We start from the raw sequence: 18,614 nt of genomic DNA on the forward strand, positions 1-18,614 counted from the left end.
ATGAGGGGGGAGTACAGCAGCTCGCTATCCCGTGAGCGGACTAGCGCATGCCAAGCGTGGTTCGTGGCTGCAATAGAGTGTAAATTACCAACCCTGCGATTAACAGGGCAGCATATTGTGGCTGGGAGCGGGGTGGGATCCGCGAAGAGGCGATCCAGCTTCACGTGCGGGATGCCAGGGTCCCCATGGATCCAAGTGTGTAGATGTGCCCCCTGCGCTATTCTGTAGTACCGTTCCAAATCTGGAGCCCCCAGGCCCCCTCGTTCATAGGGGAGCAGTAAAGTTTGCCATTGAACTCTCGGTTGTTTGCCCCCCCACGCTAGCCTGATGAGCGTCTGCGTGAGCTGCCGGAAAAAAGCCTTTGAGAGCACTACGGGGATATTAGCAAAGAGAAAGAGGAACCTGGGGAGGACAACCATCTTCATTAATGCTATTCTGCCCATCAGGGACAGCGGGAGCCTACACCACACCTCCACATCATCCACCAGTCTAGAGTACGCAACACCATAGTTCTCGCGCACCAGAATTTCAGGATCAGTGTGAACACGAATCCCCAAGTAACGGATAGAGTCCGTGGTCCACTGCAGCGGGTATTCCGAGTCAAACGGGAGGGTCACCGGGGTCAGAGGAAGCGCCACAGACTTGTTCCAGTTGACCCGCAATCCAGACAGGGCTCCAAACCTCCCCACTTCCCGCAAGACAGACGACAAGTTCTCCTCTGGTTCACGAACATATAACAGGGTGTTGTCTGCGTACGTCGAAATGCCAATCTGATAGGTAGGGAAGTTGATCCCTTCAAACCCATGGTATTCCCTAATAGCGCACGCCAGAGTTTCCGCCACTAAATCGTACAGAAGCGGGGAGAGGGGGCAACCTTGACGGGTGCCCCTGCTGTTCTCAATTGGGGCAGTGACCGAGTTCCCTATCTTTAAGCGTGCAGTCGGCTTATAGTACAGGGCCCCTAGCATCTGTAAAAAAGGTTCGCCGAGCCCATACTTACGCAGAACCCTGAGCATAAACGGCCATTCCACTGAATCAAAGGCCTTTTCCATGTCCAGGAAGATAGCCACAGCCTTATTCTCCTGCCGGACATGCTGAATGGTGCCTAGCACCGTACGAATGTTGTAGGTCAAGTTCCGGGCGGGGACAAACCCGCCTGCTCCGGGGCAACCAAGTCTGGGACAAGTAGAGCCAAACGCGCCGCCAGAACTTTTGCGTATAATTTGGCGTCTACATTAATCAGGGAGAGCGGCCTATACGAGCCACACTCATTAGGGGGTTTTCCCGGCTTCGGGATGGTAATGAGAAGTGCCTCCCTCATAGATTTCGGCATACTACCCTGTTGACAAATGTCTTCAAAGAGCAGCATCAAGTAGGGTACAAGTTTGTCTTGGAAAGCCTTACAGAAGGCCACCGTAAGCCCATCAGCCCCCGGAGCGCTGCCCGATCTCATCCCCTCCAGCGCCTCCGTAATCTCCTCTTTCTGGAATGGTGCCATAAGAAATTCTCGCTGCCAATTGGCCAGAAAGGGCATCTGGATATAGCTCAGATAGTCATCTATTTCCTCCTCTAGGTGGCCTGACCGTGATTTATACAGTTCGGTATAATAAGCATGGAATTCTGCCAGCACATCCCTTTCCTCCGTAACCACCTCACCACTAGATGTTAATAACTCCTCAATCACAAATGGCGGTCTGCTATTACGCATCAGTTTAGCCAACAGGGAACCAGGGCGGTCCCGTTCCCCGTATGTGCGTGCCGTGGCGTACTTCCCCATATGTTGTATCTCCCTATCCGCCTCATCATGGAATTCCGCTAGCAGGGATTTAAGCCTCTCATTTGTGTCAGTATCCTCTGCACCCCCCGCTTGCCGCTCCAGATCAGACAGTTGTGTTTCCAAGTATTTCAATCACTACCTGATAGCTTTAAGCACCCCTGAGTGTTTGGCCATCGTCATCCCACGTATGTACACCTTGAACACATCCCAAAGTACCTGGACACTGTCCACCGACCCCACATTAGTTGAGAAGTAAGTGTCTATATCCTCAGCTAATTCCCCTCTAAAGGCCTCATCTAGGAGTGAATATGGGGGGAACCTCCAGGTGAACATGGGTATCCTTCTAGCCGGTGCCTCCAGTAGCAAAAGCAGTGGTGAATGGTCAGATAGCGTGCGCGGCAATACTGCACATCCCTTCACTGAATTAAGGAGGGAGTGGGAGGCAAACCAATAATCAATCCTCGTGTGTATATTGTGGTAGGCTGAGTAATGAGTGAAACAACCTTTCCCCGGGTGCCTATGACGCCACACATCAAACAAATCAAGCTTCACCATTTCCGCCTGCATGAGTAATGCCGAGGCCGCCGGGCTTTTGGAAGCACCAGCCGACCTGTCCAGCTCTGGGTCCAACACGAAATTGAAATCTCCCCCCCCCCACAGCAACCTGGAGCCCTCATACTGTCTACACAGGTCCGCTAGCGAGGTGTAAAATGTAGGTGTGTCGTAATTGGGGCCATACACATTCACAATCAACAAGACGTGACCTTTCCCCACACAACGGGCAACGGCATACCGACCCTCCGGGTCCACAACAACCTTCTGTAGTTTCAATTGCGATTTGGGCTTAGCCCACGTAAGGACACCCCTCGCATGTGTAGTGAACCCTGCAGCAACACAAGCACTCCCAAGACCCCTGGTCAACAGCATAGGACTAGTTATAGGCAGGTGGGTTTCCTGGAGCAGGGCGAGATCAACCCGTTGTCGCTGCAAGTATGCCAGTACCTTTCGGAGTTTACGGAAATCATTCAGCCCCCTCACATTCCAAGATAGCATTCTGATAGAGTTGGGGCCACTCTCCGGCCCTAAAATCTCAACGTCCACCATTGCAGGATAGGGAGCGAATCAGCTTCGCACAGGTGGCACAGCAGACACAATCCAGTAGTAGGCCGAACAAAACCCTCCCCCCAACAGTCCCCAATTAACATATGGAACATGGTCAACAAAAAAAGGATATAACAACCACCCACCCACCCACAGCCGACCAACCCCAACCCGGTCAGACAGGTCCCACCACCACCCACCATCCCCCTCCCCGAAACCACCATTGGACTCTACAGACCCAAGGGGCTCACAGGAGAGCCAAAAGCCAAAAGCGCCGGGGCAGAGGTTCCCAGCTAGACAACAGTACAATTAGGTCTAGAACCTTAAACCTCGGTTACTCCACCACCCCGCCCCCCAGTAGCATTCGGCAACCTCACTAGCCCAACACCTCACCATCAAAGAGCTAAGCTCCCGCGCGCGGGAGGGCCCTCCCCAAAGCAACCAGCAGATAGTAAAGCGTGCTGCCACCAGATCCCCAGTGCATTCCTATGCGTTCAATGAGTAGCTAGCAAGATCTCACCCCACAATTGCGACACAGTAGGCTCACAGCGTCTGTACCAGAGTCAAAAGTACGGAAGGGCACAGTCGACCCATAAAGGAGTCCGCACACTCGATTACCCCTGGCCGTCCATGTCAGCAGTGGCATCAGCGTCCTCTCGATGACTCCTCGGGCTGTTGCGTTGTTCCTTAGCCCACTCCTTCAGGGATTTTTTCAATTCCGCAGGGTCTGTGAGTGCCCCTGCTTGTTGATTCGGAGTCTCGCGGGGTACAACATGGCATAGTCCAGCCCAAGGTCTCTCATTTGTTTCTTATATGGGGCAAAGCGCTTCCTTTCCTCCTGCACTCTCGCCGTGAAGTCCGGATAGAGGGAGATATTCATGCCCTCAAATTGCAAATTTCCTTTCTCCCTTGCTAGCCGAAGCGCCAGATCCCTGTCTCTATAGTTCAAGAGCTTCGCCATAATCGGCCGCGGTGGGAGTCCAGGTTGCGGTTTCGGCCCCAGAGTGCGATGAGCGCTCTCAACGATAAACATAGGGGAGAAGACCTCCTCCCCTAACAGGGTCCGAAGCAGCTTCTCCACGAACAGCTCCATTTTACCAGTGTTGGTAGACTCCGCCACCCCAGTAATGCGAACGTTGGAGCGCCGTGAACGCGCCTCCAAGTCCTCCGTCTCGTCTTGAATGACTTGAAGTAGTCTTCCGAACTGCTTACGGTCTTTATCCCATTCCGTTTGGGCCTCCTCCGCCTCCGTCAGCCGCCTTTCTGCCATATCCAGCCGTTCGGCATGCTTATCTACTCTCTCAGACATGCGGTCCATCCTGAACGACAAAGCATCAATTTTAGTGCCAATCGCCGCCATGCTGTCTTGCAAGCCTTTCTCCATAGTGCCCAGCATTTCACGAATGTCCGCACACAGTGAGCTGTCGGAGGCCGTAGGCCGCGGCGAGGCATCCGGGGCCGGCCCCTCTGCACCCTTCGTTCTCCGTTGATCAAACGACAGTTTGGGCTGGGTCTTGTCGCCCTTCCCCATAGCGTTCCTGGTGGACATTCAGTCACGGTGCCCAACCGCCAGCAATAAACCGCCAGCAAATGTTAGGGGAGTAGAAAGGAGATACTGGGGGAGCAGGCTCCAAAGGACGAGGTGTTGCGCAGCAAGAAATGTGTCCAAGATGGCGGCTAATCGCACGGCAGTACGAGTAGGCCTAGTCGCCAGGGAGGCACACCATCGAGCACTCCCCTGTAACCAGACCACACCAAAGCCGAGCAGTTGGGTCACCACACTCCGGGACACCTCAAATCCACAGTCCCACAGCCGTCCGAGGGATGCGCAGGGTTCAGGCACAGGCTGATAGATCGCTCTCCAAGAGGGTTGGCGGCCAGCTAGCACCTTCCTCCGGCGACCATTAGTACCTTAAAGCACCAGCACCTCTGCTCCCACCGAATGCACAATCGAAGGCCAGTCCACCACAACTTCGCTCGGGAACAGGGCGTGATATCGCGAAGCAGGACCAGCTGTGTAGTCGCAGGAGAGGTAGACCGGCACCACTCCAGCACCGCAGGCCGCACGTAGCGTGACGCAGCTCGGGCAGCCCCTCAGGATAGACCGCGGATTACGGCCTGGTCCGCCACCGCGCCATTCTCCAAGCAGCAAAGCGACACCACACCGGATTTCGACCGGGGAAAGGCCCCCCGTCAGGCCGGAGCGTAGATAGAGAGTTCGCCTCAACTTTCAGAGCTAGTCAGGCGCCGAAAGGATAATTTTGTCGGATTTTAACGGGGCTCAGGCGAGGAGCTCAGCGCTCACACGTCTTTCATGGACGCCGGCAAGCTCCGCCCCCCTTGATTTGAGGTTCTTACCTTACAGTAACACATGCAACTCTTTGAGAACTTTTCCATTGCTACATATATGTTGGCCTCTCTAGTATTGTGAAGATATTGCCAGTTTCTACCCTTACCATCACCGACGCTTACCCGCAACTCACTCCAACTTACTGAACCCCACCCGTTCAGTACTGCTACTGATCAGCCTACACCAGTGAAATATCGGGGATACCTTGTCACCCCTTGGAGGGCCCTAATGACAAATATCTGCAAATTGAATGTTGTACCTTTTTTTAGGTCTAGCAGAAGACCTATTAAGGGCAATACCAATATTTAGTGTCATTTGGCAGCCAATTGCTTACCAGTGATTGGCTTTTTTGTTGCTCTCATTCTTGTTTCTCATTTGCTTGCTTCTTATTAAATGGCTTTCTTTCCTCTTCTTGGGTTTGTCCCTTCCCTCGAGCATAGTTTATTTACCATTATTTTGATTGGATGATTTTTATCTACCAGGACTGCTTTTTCTTTCATCACTTTGAGCATGCTTTCTTACTCTCTTCCCTCAAATGTTATTTCCACCCTCCCTTCCAGATTACCATGTCTGTGCCTTCCATGTTACTACCGACGCACCACCTAGCTCATCAGTTGGTTTGACCATTCCTCCCAATCCAGCCTTTAGTTTATTTTAACACCCCCTCCCAAGATCCTCTGTTCTCCTCATATCTTGTCATGCTCAAACTGTGACGGCTGAACCTACGTCGCAATTGTTCCCTGCCATTCCCTATCGCTTTATTTTTTTTAAGTTAAAAAAAAATTCTTAATCAGAGAACTTGAGAGCTCTGATTTGCTACTGGATTGCTCCTGGTTTTCGTTAATGTGGTGTTGTGTGTTCTTTTTTACATTTATTTACTGCTCCAAGATTGGTGTCCGCCATAGTGAAACTGTAAAATAAAAGTTAAAGTAGAAAGAAAATGCTATTACATCATGATGCATGTGCACGTGTGGTGACTCGTGCTCACATCTCATCTTGCTGTGGCAGCTTGTTTTTTTCCGATGTTCTACATCAGCGAACATGCAAAAAATGCCGATGCCGAACAGCATTGAATAAGACCAAATGCCTGGTAACTCAATTTAAAGAAGAGATCTTATGCCTTTGCCAATGTTTGTTTGCAGGATGTGCCTACAAAAAAAGATGCAGAACGTTTTATACAGTAACACGGCCATCCCAGGGTTCGAGCCAAGAAGCCCTTTACACACGGGTGTGTGATTTTCATGTTGTCGGTATCCAGGACCGGCGCTGCCTGCTACGGAGAAAGGACGTGATAATATGGGATTTCTGAGGCTGTAAATGATGCAAGCAAAGGCGTCTGTTACTTTTTCTCCTTTCCGTGCTAGTCAGTCGATGCGGCTCTAAAGCCAGAGAGGAGGTATTCTTCGTGTTACATTGGAGTTTGTGCACCTATTGTTGGGCCAGCAGCAGCTGGCTGGAAGTCAGCCCCTTATCGGATCTCTCGGTAGAGGCTGCCGTTCCCACTGCTGTCTGCCGCATAATACTGCCGGCTTTACAAGTCATGCAGGAATGGCGCATTATAGAAGGTCTGTGCACCCACAGCCGGGGCAGTGCACGTGTGAGATTAGTTTTCACCAGTGTACATGGAAATAATGCATGAGGACTTGCACACATTCACTGCCAGACCACTTACCAGAACCGCCGCACTGGTCTCCTGCGCTCCAGGGGCCCATTGATACTGTCCCCTGCTCGCCTGTGTTCTCGACTCCTCTGGAAAACTTCACATGCCTCAGCCTGACGCTAGGGAATGTGTGAGGAACCCAGGCGGCGTGCCTTATGTTCACTCAACACATACACAGAGGGTGAACAAGTAGCGCCTTGACCTGCACGGGTCACGGGCTGTGCTAAAGGGTCTCTCATGCCTGGAGAGGCACAGATAATGGTCAGAAAATACAGCATCGGGACAACGGAGGGTCTGTCACCTGTGGCGGTCGGGCAGAAATGGCGGCCTCAAGCTTCCGAAATTTTTCGGATTCGGGGGCGTGTTTTGCTGTCCTGAGTGACGGACGACGTCACGAGCTAAAAAACAGCAAAACTTACGCCCCGAATCCGAAAGAGACGGGGCTAAATTTAAGTGACGGCCCTCTCCTCCAATGGCTGGCCTCCGTTTAGGAAGCCAGCCAATGGAGGAGAGAGGAGGGTTAAACGACCCTACTAAGAAACATAAGATCTCCTCCCGGAAGCTGGCAAGCCAGCATTTCCGGTCTTCGACCTAAAAACGCAAATAATTAAGGAGGGCAATCATGGTGGTTTCAAGTAGAGGGAAAGAAGGGCATCAATATATGACTTCCAGTCAATCAAATCCTCTCTGTTTATCATCCCTTCTCGCCTACTCCATTTTCAGCTTCTGCCTCTGTCCGTTCCCCTGCTTCAGCTCACCATTTCTCATTCACAGGTGGCTTCAATAGGTCTCGCATTTCCAAATTTGAGCTATTGTAAATGACAATGCCTTTATTTATATGTTTTGAAAACCCGCAAAACATAAATAAAAGACATTGTCATTTACAATGCCAATAGCTCAAACTCTCGTTAGCTCTTGCTCCTAGCGCAGCGGTCGAGTGACCTTTTGTAGTCAACGTAAAAAACAGAATTCATCCAACTATTAGGAGGGGCTTAGGCATCACCCACATACATGTTGGTTGCCTTGAGTAGCTGGACATTGTTGCTTATGGTCTCAAGCCAGTGAACTTGGCTTTGTGCCGGATCTGTTTATGTAAAGTTATGTTAAAGGCAGTAGACCTGAGATATTGTTGTGAAAATGGTTTTTTTCAAGATTTTCATACACGTAAATTCTTGCGGCCTAGTGGACGTTGGTAAACCACGGTCATTCTGGTTCTGTACAGTAAGCAAAGCAGGCTTAAGGTGCAAACTTTTCAATTTTCTAGGGGAGAGGATGTAGCCTTATGGTTACAGCAATGCAAAAGGTCTCGCATTATTAAAGTTTGAGCTATTGGCATTGTAAATGACAATGCCTTTTATTCATTTGCATCGGTGCGTAAACAAGCACTTTGTACTTGTAGTCCATGCTTATGAGATGCAAGGCTGGCAGTCTCTTTTACTGCCAGCCTTGCTCATAGTAAGCAAGGACTATACGTTCAAAGTGCGTGTTTATGCACCGATTGCAGGTTTTAAAAACAAATGAATAAAAGGCATTGTCATTTATAATGCCAATAGCTCAAACTTTAATAATGCGAGACCTATTGCATTGTAAATGCTTGTTGCTTCTGTAACCAAGCCTTTCTGTTAACCTATTGAGTGCCTGTGGAAATAAGGCACCCAGCTACCTCTAAAGGGAAGTCTGGTGGATACTAAACAGACTGTGGGTAAGAAAATGTTAAATCATGCTTCTTCAGAGATAAATAAAACACAGTTCTTTCCAACGTGCACCTCCACACTGAAAAGTTTCCATTCAAGCCGATATAACCCGCAATGAATTTACCACTCGCTGAACCAGAAAAGGCGGAGATAGGATTTCAACCTGTGACTGTCAGGTTACATGTCCACCCAAGTAGTACAATTAATATTCCTCTAGGCTATTCTATCACCTAAGTTATAACTCCAGAATCCCTGGTTTCTCAAACTGGTGATTAAAAGGTGAATAATAATTTCTGAGAGCTGGCTTAATTGAACAAATTGCCCAGCTCCTTATAGAAAGTATTACAAAGTCGACTAGGTTCTGGGACTTCTGACAACAGCACTGGTGCAGGTATCTGGCTGTCACTTTAGTTGAAATGTGTTCCGAGTGATAGTGGATTTAAGCCATTCATAATATGAAGATTCTCAAAAATATAAAAATGTATGCAGATTCATCGAACAGCGCCAAAGTTATTAAAGAAACAAAAATCCCATACCTATGCAAAGTCAGAACTCACTAGAAGAACACAGGTGCTACAACCGGAAATGTTTAACATTTTATATTTGTAATATTAGTTGATGTGGTGCTTATCCCACCCAAGAGCACCTATGAGGTACAGCGAGAACACAAAAAAAACTAACTGACAATATGGAAAACTTTGGAAAGATCATTAGAAAATGCACAAGTTAAAATCTGTACAACCTGAATTATTTTGATTCTAGAAGACTCGGACAATTGGGTTTGAACGCTCACATGATGTTCTAAGTGTACTACTATTGCTATGTAATTACTCAACGAACTCCCCTTCTCTCCTTTCGAATACATTTCTATTGTAATGTTTTTTGGAAGATTCAATATTTAGAATTTAAGTTAAAAAAAACGATAGGATTCAAACCTTCCCCACTCTACCCTTCACTCCGACACTCCGACTGGCCACCACACGAGCATGTACAATCATTAGATTTTTTATTACAAGGATCTAAATTATGTTGTCTATTTGATGATGGCTATTCTTTTTATTTTGAGGAGTGTTTCTGTAGCGCGTACGAGCACACTTCACAGCAGAAAGCTAAGTCCTTAAGAAACCATCTTCAATTTGCAAGCTACAATGAGTACAAGGATGTATGCATCAATGTAGTTTTAACCAGGTTGAGTTCATACAGCGCTAGACCAAGGGGAACATGGCATTAGGCTAGTCAGATGTTGCTTAACAATCTCAGACTCATTGGCCACCTGATTAAAGACACTTGATCAGCACTTAGGAGGATCACCTGCTTCACAAATACTAAATATTGGCAAAAAGCTTTTACCTCGTGTCCACTAAAGGGGGGTGGTATTCAATACAAAAACACAAATAGGTAGACCTTATAAACTGTGTGGTAATGGGGGAATGAGAGTGGCGGTGGGTTTCAGATAAAAACAAATGTTATAGAGACGTGATAGTTAGGCTGACATTTTACTTGTACAAAACTAGAGAAATTCTGCCATTATAGTTAGCCGAGTTAACTGTAACTCGCACCCCCACAAAGCACTGCTTAGGACCTCACATATTACATCACTCATGACATGGTCAGTGACATCACTGATGACCTATCAAACGAGATCAGTGATGACATTATCCAGTGACTGAGTGTTTTTAAAAGTTAAAGAGTGATAAATATATACCAAGGTCTATTGGTGAACCAGCTGGTGTATGAGTGACTGTATGGATGACTCAGTGGGTGCCTGACTTATATATGAATTATATAAGTGCGTGATTAGGTGTCTTAGTGAAGTATGGGTGAGAGACTGGTTGTGTGTATCTGTCTGTCAGTTGATGTCTAAGTGGGTGTATGAGTGTGTTAGTGGGAACGTGAATGGCTATATGGGTGAATAATTGGTTGTCTGACTACATCTATGGTTGTCCGGGTGTCTGTTTGTGGGTGAGGAGGTGTGCAACTGTCTATATGGATCAGTGAGTGGGTGAGTCAGTGGCTGTATGGGGTACTGCTGTGTGTGTGTGTGTGTGAAGTTGTATGGGTGAGGGAGCGAGTCTCTGTATGGCTGTGTTGGTGATTGAGTGCATGCGTCAATATCAGTGAATAACTGAATATGTGTAAGACAGTATATGTGAGTGGCGGGGTACAAGTGACTGCATACACGAGTGAGTGAATGAATGTGAGAGTGGCTATATAGAGGAGTGCATGCTTCTGTCAGTGACTTTAGCTGAGTGTGTATGTATTACTATTTGTAAAAATAGGTGGGTGGGGAACTGTCTGGGTGAGTACGTGGTGGTTTGATTGACTGTATGGGTGAGTGTCTAGGTGGGTGAGTAGTTCTATGGGTGTCTCACTCAGTGTGCGAGCACCTATATGGCTGTATGAGTGGATATGTCTATGGCTATATTAGTGAGTGGCTTTATGGGTTAGCAAGTGGATTTCTGCATAGATCAAGAAATTAGTGAGTGGGTGTGTAAGAACAGATATGACTGAATGGTTGTGTGGCAGTGGATATTTAAAGTTTTTATAGGGGAGGGGGTACCTCAGAGATGCTGTAGATGATATCATCAGTGATGGCATCAGTAATGTCACTGACCATGTTGTGAGTGATGTAATATGTGAGGTCATAAGCAGTGCATTGCGGGGGCGCGAGTTATAGTTAGCTCAGACAACTGTAACTGTCTAATTTCTCTGGTTTTGTACGAGTGAAATATCAGCCTAACTATAACGTCCCTGTAACCTTTTGTTTTTTCTGCAAATTTCTAAGGGTTTTCAAATTCTATTTCCAAACTATAACGTCAATGTAGCCTATGATTTTTTATTAATTTTAAGATTTTTAAATTGTATTTTCTATCTAAAATGGATCTATAAGGGGTATTTTTTTATAAGCTTGTATTTTCTTCAGTGGATTAATAAGAATTGTTTTTTTTCTTAAAATGTTTTACATTTCGATGTGGCAATCCCAGCGGACAAGTTGCAAAAATGGAAAACAAAAGCAGACATTCAATGGCCACGGACACATCCAAAAATATGTAAAAAAAATAAATCTATTCCAAACATTGCCCTACACATATTACTGTATACATACTACTTCCAAAGCATGTTTAAACTCATTATTTTTCTACTAAGTTTCTTTAAAAACCACCTTTCAGACCAATTTTCATTTTTACGGTTATTCGGGACGTCGCAATGATGTAGTTAACTGCGACGATCGCGCTATTTCTAGAAAGTGAAAACACATATATGCACACACATTACAATTTTACATACTAGGGGTTTATTACTGTACACTTCAAACTCATGTTTTTCTAGTGCATTTCTACAACAACCATCTCTGAAACCCATTTCCCGTTTTCACAGTGACTCCGGAAATCGCGATGACGTCGGTAATCGAGATTCCGCCGGACATGTTGCGAAAGCGTAAAACAAAAGCAGACATTCAGTGGCCACCAACACATCCAAAAATAATATGTAAAAAAATCCATTCCTAACACTGCACTATTTTCCATTTTTGCTGTTATTCGGGATGTTGTGGTGATGTGGTAAACCGTGCCGATCGTGCCTTTTCCATAAAGTGTAAAATACATACACACACACACACACACACACACACACACACACACACACACACACACACACACTCATACTACAGTATTTTACACACTAGGGGTTTCTTACAATATTCTCTAAACTCCTGTTTTTCCAGGGAGTTTCTATAAAAACCACCTCTAAAACCTATTTTATATTTTCGCAGTGACTCCGAAGATCGCGATGACCCAATCCCAGAAGACACATCACGGAAATGGAAAACAAAAGAAGGAATTCAATAGCCACCACCACATTAAAACATGATAACTATAGAATTCATTCTTACCATCACAGTAGATAATTCCCTATCTAAATAACTATAAAAACATTTATCAGAATCTCAATAGCTCTATAACAATGTGTCGTAATGAATCACCGATTTTCTTTTTTTAATTTCCACTAATATTCGCGACGACGTTGATAGTTACGATGTCCCTGTTACAATACATGGGGGGCCGCGCTGGTGGGTGCAAGTTATGTCCCCATTTTTGGACACATAACTTGTGTCACTAACAACCCCATTTTTCAACCAGGTGGCCAGAGTATCTCAACACTTACTCCTTATGTGGGATTTCACATAACTTTTCAGCCCCGGGTACCGTTCCCGATAGATAAAATGGTGCTGTAACTTTCTGTTCAGGTTGTGTCCAGCAAATTAGAGCATTCCCGTTGGCGCGTGCATTTGCAATTCATTGCGAAACCTCAGCGAAATATGTGTAGCAAGAGATAACGCTATAATTTTAAACTTAGATTTCTCAACAAATACTGAACGGATTGAAACCAAAAAAGCAAAAGGCACCTCCATGAACGGACATTTACCTCCCTGCCAAATCTGGTGCAAGTTCAGTACGCGGTTTGGGCTGTAGATGTGGCTAAAGGTTCCTATGGGAAATAACATTACAAACGCAACCTTATTTCGCCCCCCAAATTCTCGGTCCCCACTGCACAGATCAGCCACAAACTTTCTATGACAACAGAACCGACCTTGACACTTTTTTGGGAAAATTTCATGAAGGTTGGTCATACGACACCAAAGTTATTGTCAAGTCAAAAAATGCTTTTCCTATGGAAATTTTCTTGTCCTACCTATAACTACCTACTGGCAATCTGTAGACGTGAAGGATGGCGCGGATGCTTTAATCAAAAGTAAGTCTTTACCAACACATTTCAGCTATAGTATTGATCACGGTAAGGGAAGAGAAATTGACGTCAGTCGGTGAAGACTTAATTTTGTTAAAAGTGCATTGAAATTTCAAGTGGGTCTGCAACATCTGTCACGTAGGAGTTTTTTTTTTGTTATATTGGGGCGTGAGCAGCCCGACGCGGACCGCCGCGTTCAATGCCCCAGGACTTTGGCACAGATAGATAGCTATATCGGGCAGGGGAGTGGAGTGACCTCCACAACGGAGGGGGGAGAGCCCTAGACTTTGGGCCTCAATTTGTCACACTCAGTTGCAAATCCCATAAATTCACCAAGAATCTGTTTTTCAATTAAAACTAATATCTCCCACAGGATACATGCATCTGTATGTAGTCTGATTGCTCTTCAGGAAGCCCAAGAGGTACCTGGTAGCGAAGGTAGCACTAAAACCATAAGCACAGCAAATGACTGTGGTCCAAACAGGCGACACAAAGGTTAAGAGTGTCTGATGCTGAAAAAAACGGTTGGTGACCGGAATGGAAATCTGTGTATGATGTAGCAATGCATGTAAGGTAACTAGCATGCAAAGTTCTAATGAAGAGATATTTTAAAAAAGCAATCACAGGTTAAATCACTTACAGTGCATGTTACCCTAAGATTGGGAATGAGAAACCATCAGATTTACACAGGAAAGTTATGCCCTACAAAAGGGAGATTGAAAATAGCGAAGATCCCATAAGAATAGGACTCAGCACCTTTTCCTTTCAGAGTTCACTTTGCTCAACATTCTCTGCACAAAGCTGATATGGCACAAAATCAAAACATTTTGGTTGGCTGGAGTGACTCAAATTACAATCTCTTCTACATTTTAATGCAGATATTTTGACAATACAGCAGTGAAACCCCAGTGACGTTTCTAGTTTGGAAAACAAGGAACTTGGAAAACAATATTTCAAATGACATGCATATAATAAGTATTGATAAAAGCATTTACATAGTCTTGTCTGTGCACCTATGACTCTCCGATAGGGAATGCGCGCGGAAAGATGTTATACGCGGCGGCAGAACTTATCCGCAAGAGTGAGGGACAGATTCTGAATGAGCTCTGGGACCCCACTGCCTACAAAAGGATAAAATGGTTTGATTTGCTGGTTCTAGTTGCGACAATACAACATGGTTTAAGTTGTAGACGCAGATGGGAATGCTTTTGCCAGGATGGAAAACCAGTTCTCACCCCAATTTGAACCAAATTGCCAAAACAGCAAGACTACAAACTTGCAGCACAAGATGACGGGTGTGCCGCGCAGCACAGGTCTACATGACATTCCACTGGCAAACAGCTCTCCTCGGACTTCACAGAGGCCATAAGAAGTGCTGCCGCTACAAGTCTTGAGGGAGCAGCAAGCTGCCTATTAAACAAAGACGAGGCCCGTCCCGGGGGCCGCGATGGAACAAAAACTGGGAAAAGGGCAATGCCCGCAATGGTGGACATCCACCTGAAATGATCTCTGAAAGGCTCTACCTACAGTGGCTGCAAAGGCTACTCTTATCTGCTCTCCCCTTGAGGTAATCAGGAGAGCCTCCTCCTACTTAAATGTACGGAGCAGTCATTTTGGATAAAGATGGCCACATTTTAATGATATCTGCGGCCTGATTGAGGCAGACATCTTTATGTTGACCAGCTTTTCAATATTGTAAAATACTGCACTAGTGTCACTTGCTGGATAGCTGCAGTAATCACAAGAGAGTACTGGTGGTACTTAGGACACAGAAATTAGATACTGTCCTTTCAAAATTCAGATAATGCAGCAACGCTGGTACTGTGGGCTCTGCAGCCTACTTTGCAACAAGTAACATGCTGATTCTCCTTAAAAACTTGATAATTAATGTGAAGAGATAGTTCTACCTAAATAAAACAGATATCTCCCGGACCTCGCCTCTTCCTGCACCCGTGCTATTCCAAAAACAATCAAGTACGGAGACAGCTGAAAGTGCGGCTACCAACCTTATACAAAAATCAACAATATCCAACAGAGTCAGTAACCTTGGACTTGTGCTAGAGCCCAATGACATAAAATCATCAATAGAAATGTGGCAACAACTACAGCATCCACCAGTAGAGATTTAAAACAGATACATGAAAATAGATCAGCGATTTGAAAGGAAGGTTCATAACAGTACGGAATGGACTAACAAATATGGAACCTTAAGAAAAAAAGTGACAATATCGAAGACCGAAGTAGGGGAAATAATACACTCATCTTAGGGTAGCCCGAGATAGAGAAAGGGACAGATAATATACTCTAAAGACCTACTATAACAGGACTAACACTTGATCGCATAACCTGCGACAAGACATTTCATCCTACTATATAGCCCCAGCTATTATTGCTTGATTACTCCGTCACAAACATGTACGTCAACTTATCAGCGGATAAAAAATAAACCAGACTAAATCAGCACAAAAAAATTGATTTCTATCTCCGAAAACTGCTCCTATGACAATTGTAATCAGAAATAAAATATTTACCTTTTTTTTTTCCCGGAGTTTTATATAGCGCAAATTTGACCCGAAGGTAACGGGTATCAGAGCGCTTTACACGAGCACCAGTTGCGTTACACGAGTACACATTCATTTTTGTTAGGCACAGGGATATTAAGTGATTTTCCCAGAATCTTAAGATTGTGCGGGTTTTTGCGAAACTGGAACCTGGTTCCAGATTTGAGGTCAACCGCCCTAGCCGTTAGGCCAACTCCTCTCCCATTCTCTCCTCTACCATTGTTCCCACAACCAAAAAAACTAAATTTCCTAGAAGGGCAGTTTAAACCGGCAGTCACGATTGTGATGCTAGATTGGATAATCAGAGAATTTCAAGACCCAAAGGAGCTAGAAAGTTTCATATCAAACTTGACAGACCAGGATATGGAAATAGCAAGGCACCAGCAAAAGGGTATTGATTCACAATCACATGAACCCAATAACGAGACTGATCACAATCCGTACACTACGCAACTGAAACCACAATGCCTAACGGAAAGCTACAGAGAAAGAACTAATGCGCAAGATCCCTTGAAAATGAGGAATGGGTTCAGATTCCTGTTGAAATGGTGACCTTGACTGCCCCCTGTAATATCAGACGCAACACACACAAGCTGAATCAGATAAACTGAAGCGAGCCTCTAAACAAAGATTCTAAAGACATGCACTGACACGGAAGGGAGATTTGGCTTTCAATGACTGAACAACCAGAACCACTGCATCTTAATGGGATCAATATATGCCCCAATTACTAAAACGGTAGCATTTAGCCCTATTGGACATTGAGGCAAAATACTTTGCAGGGCTTCTACTGACACAGCTGGGTGAATGGGCTACCAAGTACAATATAATTCCACCCAGCCAAACTGGATTTTGCAGAGACGCAGGAACCACAACAAACCTCCTGGAAATATCATTACTTATAGACAAAGCAAAACGGACTAAACAAACCCTTCACTTTTGCTTTGTGGACTTCAAAGCGGCCTTCGACGTCAATCGAGCCAATCTTTGGAGAAAATTAGCCCTCTGGGGGATCTGCGCTCCTCTCCTAAACCTCTTGATCGAACTGCACTCCAACACGTGGGTTCAGGTGAAGCTCGGGAATGGCACCCACCTCTCTAGGCACATACCAACTACAAAAGGCCTCAAGCAGGGGTGCGTTTTAGCGCCAACCCTCTTCAATTTATTTACAGCTGATCTGCCACCTGCTCTAGAAGCCTGCAATGCACACGCCACCCGACTAGGGGGGGGTCAAGCCTTGCCCAGCATATCCTATGCAGACAACCTGGTCCTGGTTAGTCACACCAAAGTAGGACTACAGCATCTCATTAATACATTGCATGGATACGCTGAAGAGAATTTACTTGAAGTAAATATTGACAAAACTGAGGTACTGTCAATAACTGGGAAAAAAAAGTCCCACTCCTGGCTCCTTGGAACACAGGTCCTCGCGAACTGCTCTGAATATAAATATCTTGGCATTATAGTCGACAAAGGAGGCCGCTTCTTAAACCCCCTTGAGACCACAAAGAGAATTGATTGCGACAACACTTAAACAACTCAAAACTAAGCTGACCGGCCCTACTCTCCTACGATTGCTTCATGTTGCCCAAGTTAAAATACAGTCATCTATTACCTATGGCAGCGAAGCATTTAGAGGTACAGACGCGATACTGCTGGACACAATCATTTCAAAAGCGCACAGACTCCTCTTAAATCTGCCACCTTATACCTCACAAGCCCAGATCTGGCTAGAATTAGGACTAACGAAACAACTGTTAGCAAGGAGAGGATTGTACATTAAGTGTTGGTACAAAATAAAGAATTCACCGGAGAACACACTGAACCATCAGCTTTGGCAAGATTTGTGCAGCTGCTCCAAAATGCCGGGGAAAAGTACTTAGAGGAGTCCCTGGCTATTACAGGACTAAAAGAACTATGGGAAACCTTACTACTGAACGCACAATTTAAGCATGTAGTAAATGAGAGTATAAAGAGACTCTCTTATCTTATCTTATCTTATCTTATCTTAAGTGTCATTTGTAAAGCGCACGGTCGCCGAAGCTTCCTGGCGCTTGTAGACAGAGGGGGTGAGGAGGAGATACGAGAAACGGAGAGCCTAACTGAGGGGGGGGGGGGGGGAGGAGGTACGTTTTTAACAATTTCCTGAATTCAAGAAGGGATGTAGAGGACAAAGGCACCTTTGCCCATAGGCGCCACGCCTGGATGACTGAGTACATACAAATCACCCGGGTTACAGGCTTACTTTGGACTGGGGTATTGCAGAAAATCAAAAGAAGCCTTTTTTAAAACATAGGCTAGGAATCCTACCAGCCATACCACATCTACAACCATGGCTGGGAAGGAACTGTGGGACAACATGCAGGTTATGCGGTGCAGGGAAAGAAGAAATCGTACATTTGCTATGCTCCTGCTCGAAGTTAAAAGAGGAAAGAGTAGCTCTCCTAAAAACAACTTTTAATGAACATAGAATACGCACACGGAGACAAGCAGTCCTTGCATGCTTCGACCCAGGACTTCCGTCACTAAATGGGAAGTTGGTGACATTCCTGAAATTAGTGGTGCTTGAACTAACAAACCAAGACGTCGGTGGCCCAGACAAAACATAATGTAGCAGGGATTTCTGCTCATATACAGAACTGTACATAGAGACTTGGAACCTCAGTGAATTAGGGTGTGCCAAAACTCACCTCAGCATCCAAAATCCCCTACCAGACTAGCTATC

General features: G+C 45.7%; 1 protein-coding gene across 3 annotated transcripts in view; it reads right to left on the minus strand.

The window, feature by feature from the left end:
• NKTR (natural killer cell triggering receptor) overlaps positions 1-18,614 on the minus strand; it is a 492,868-nt gene that overhangs the window by 424,758 nt on the left and 49,496 nt on the right. The window lies entirely within an intron of this gene.

This window comes from Lissotriton vulgaris, chromosome 10 (genome assembly GCF_964263255.1).
Source record: "Lissotriton vulgaris chromosome 10, aLisVul1.2, whole genome shotgun sequence".
NCBI lineage: Eukaryota > Metazoa > Chordata > Amphibia > Caudata > Salamandridae > Lissotriton > Lissotriton vulgaris.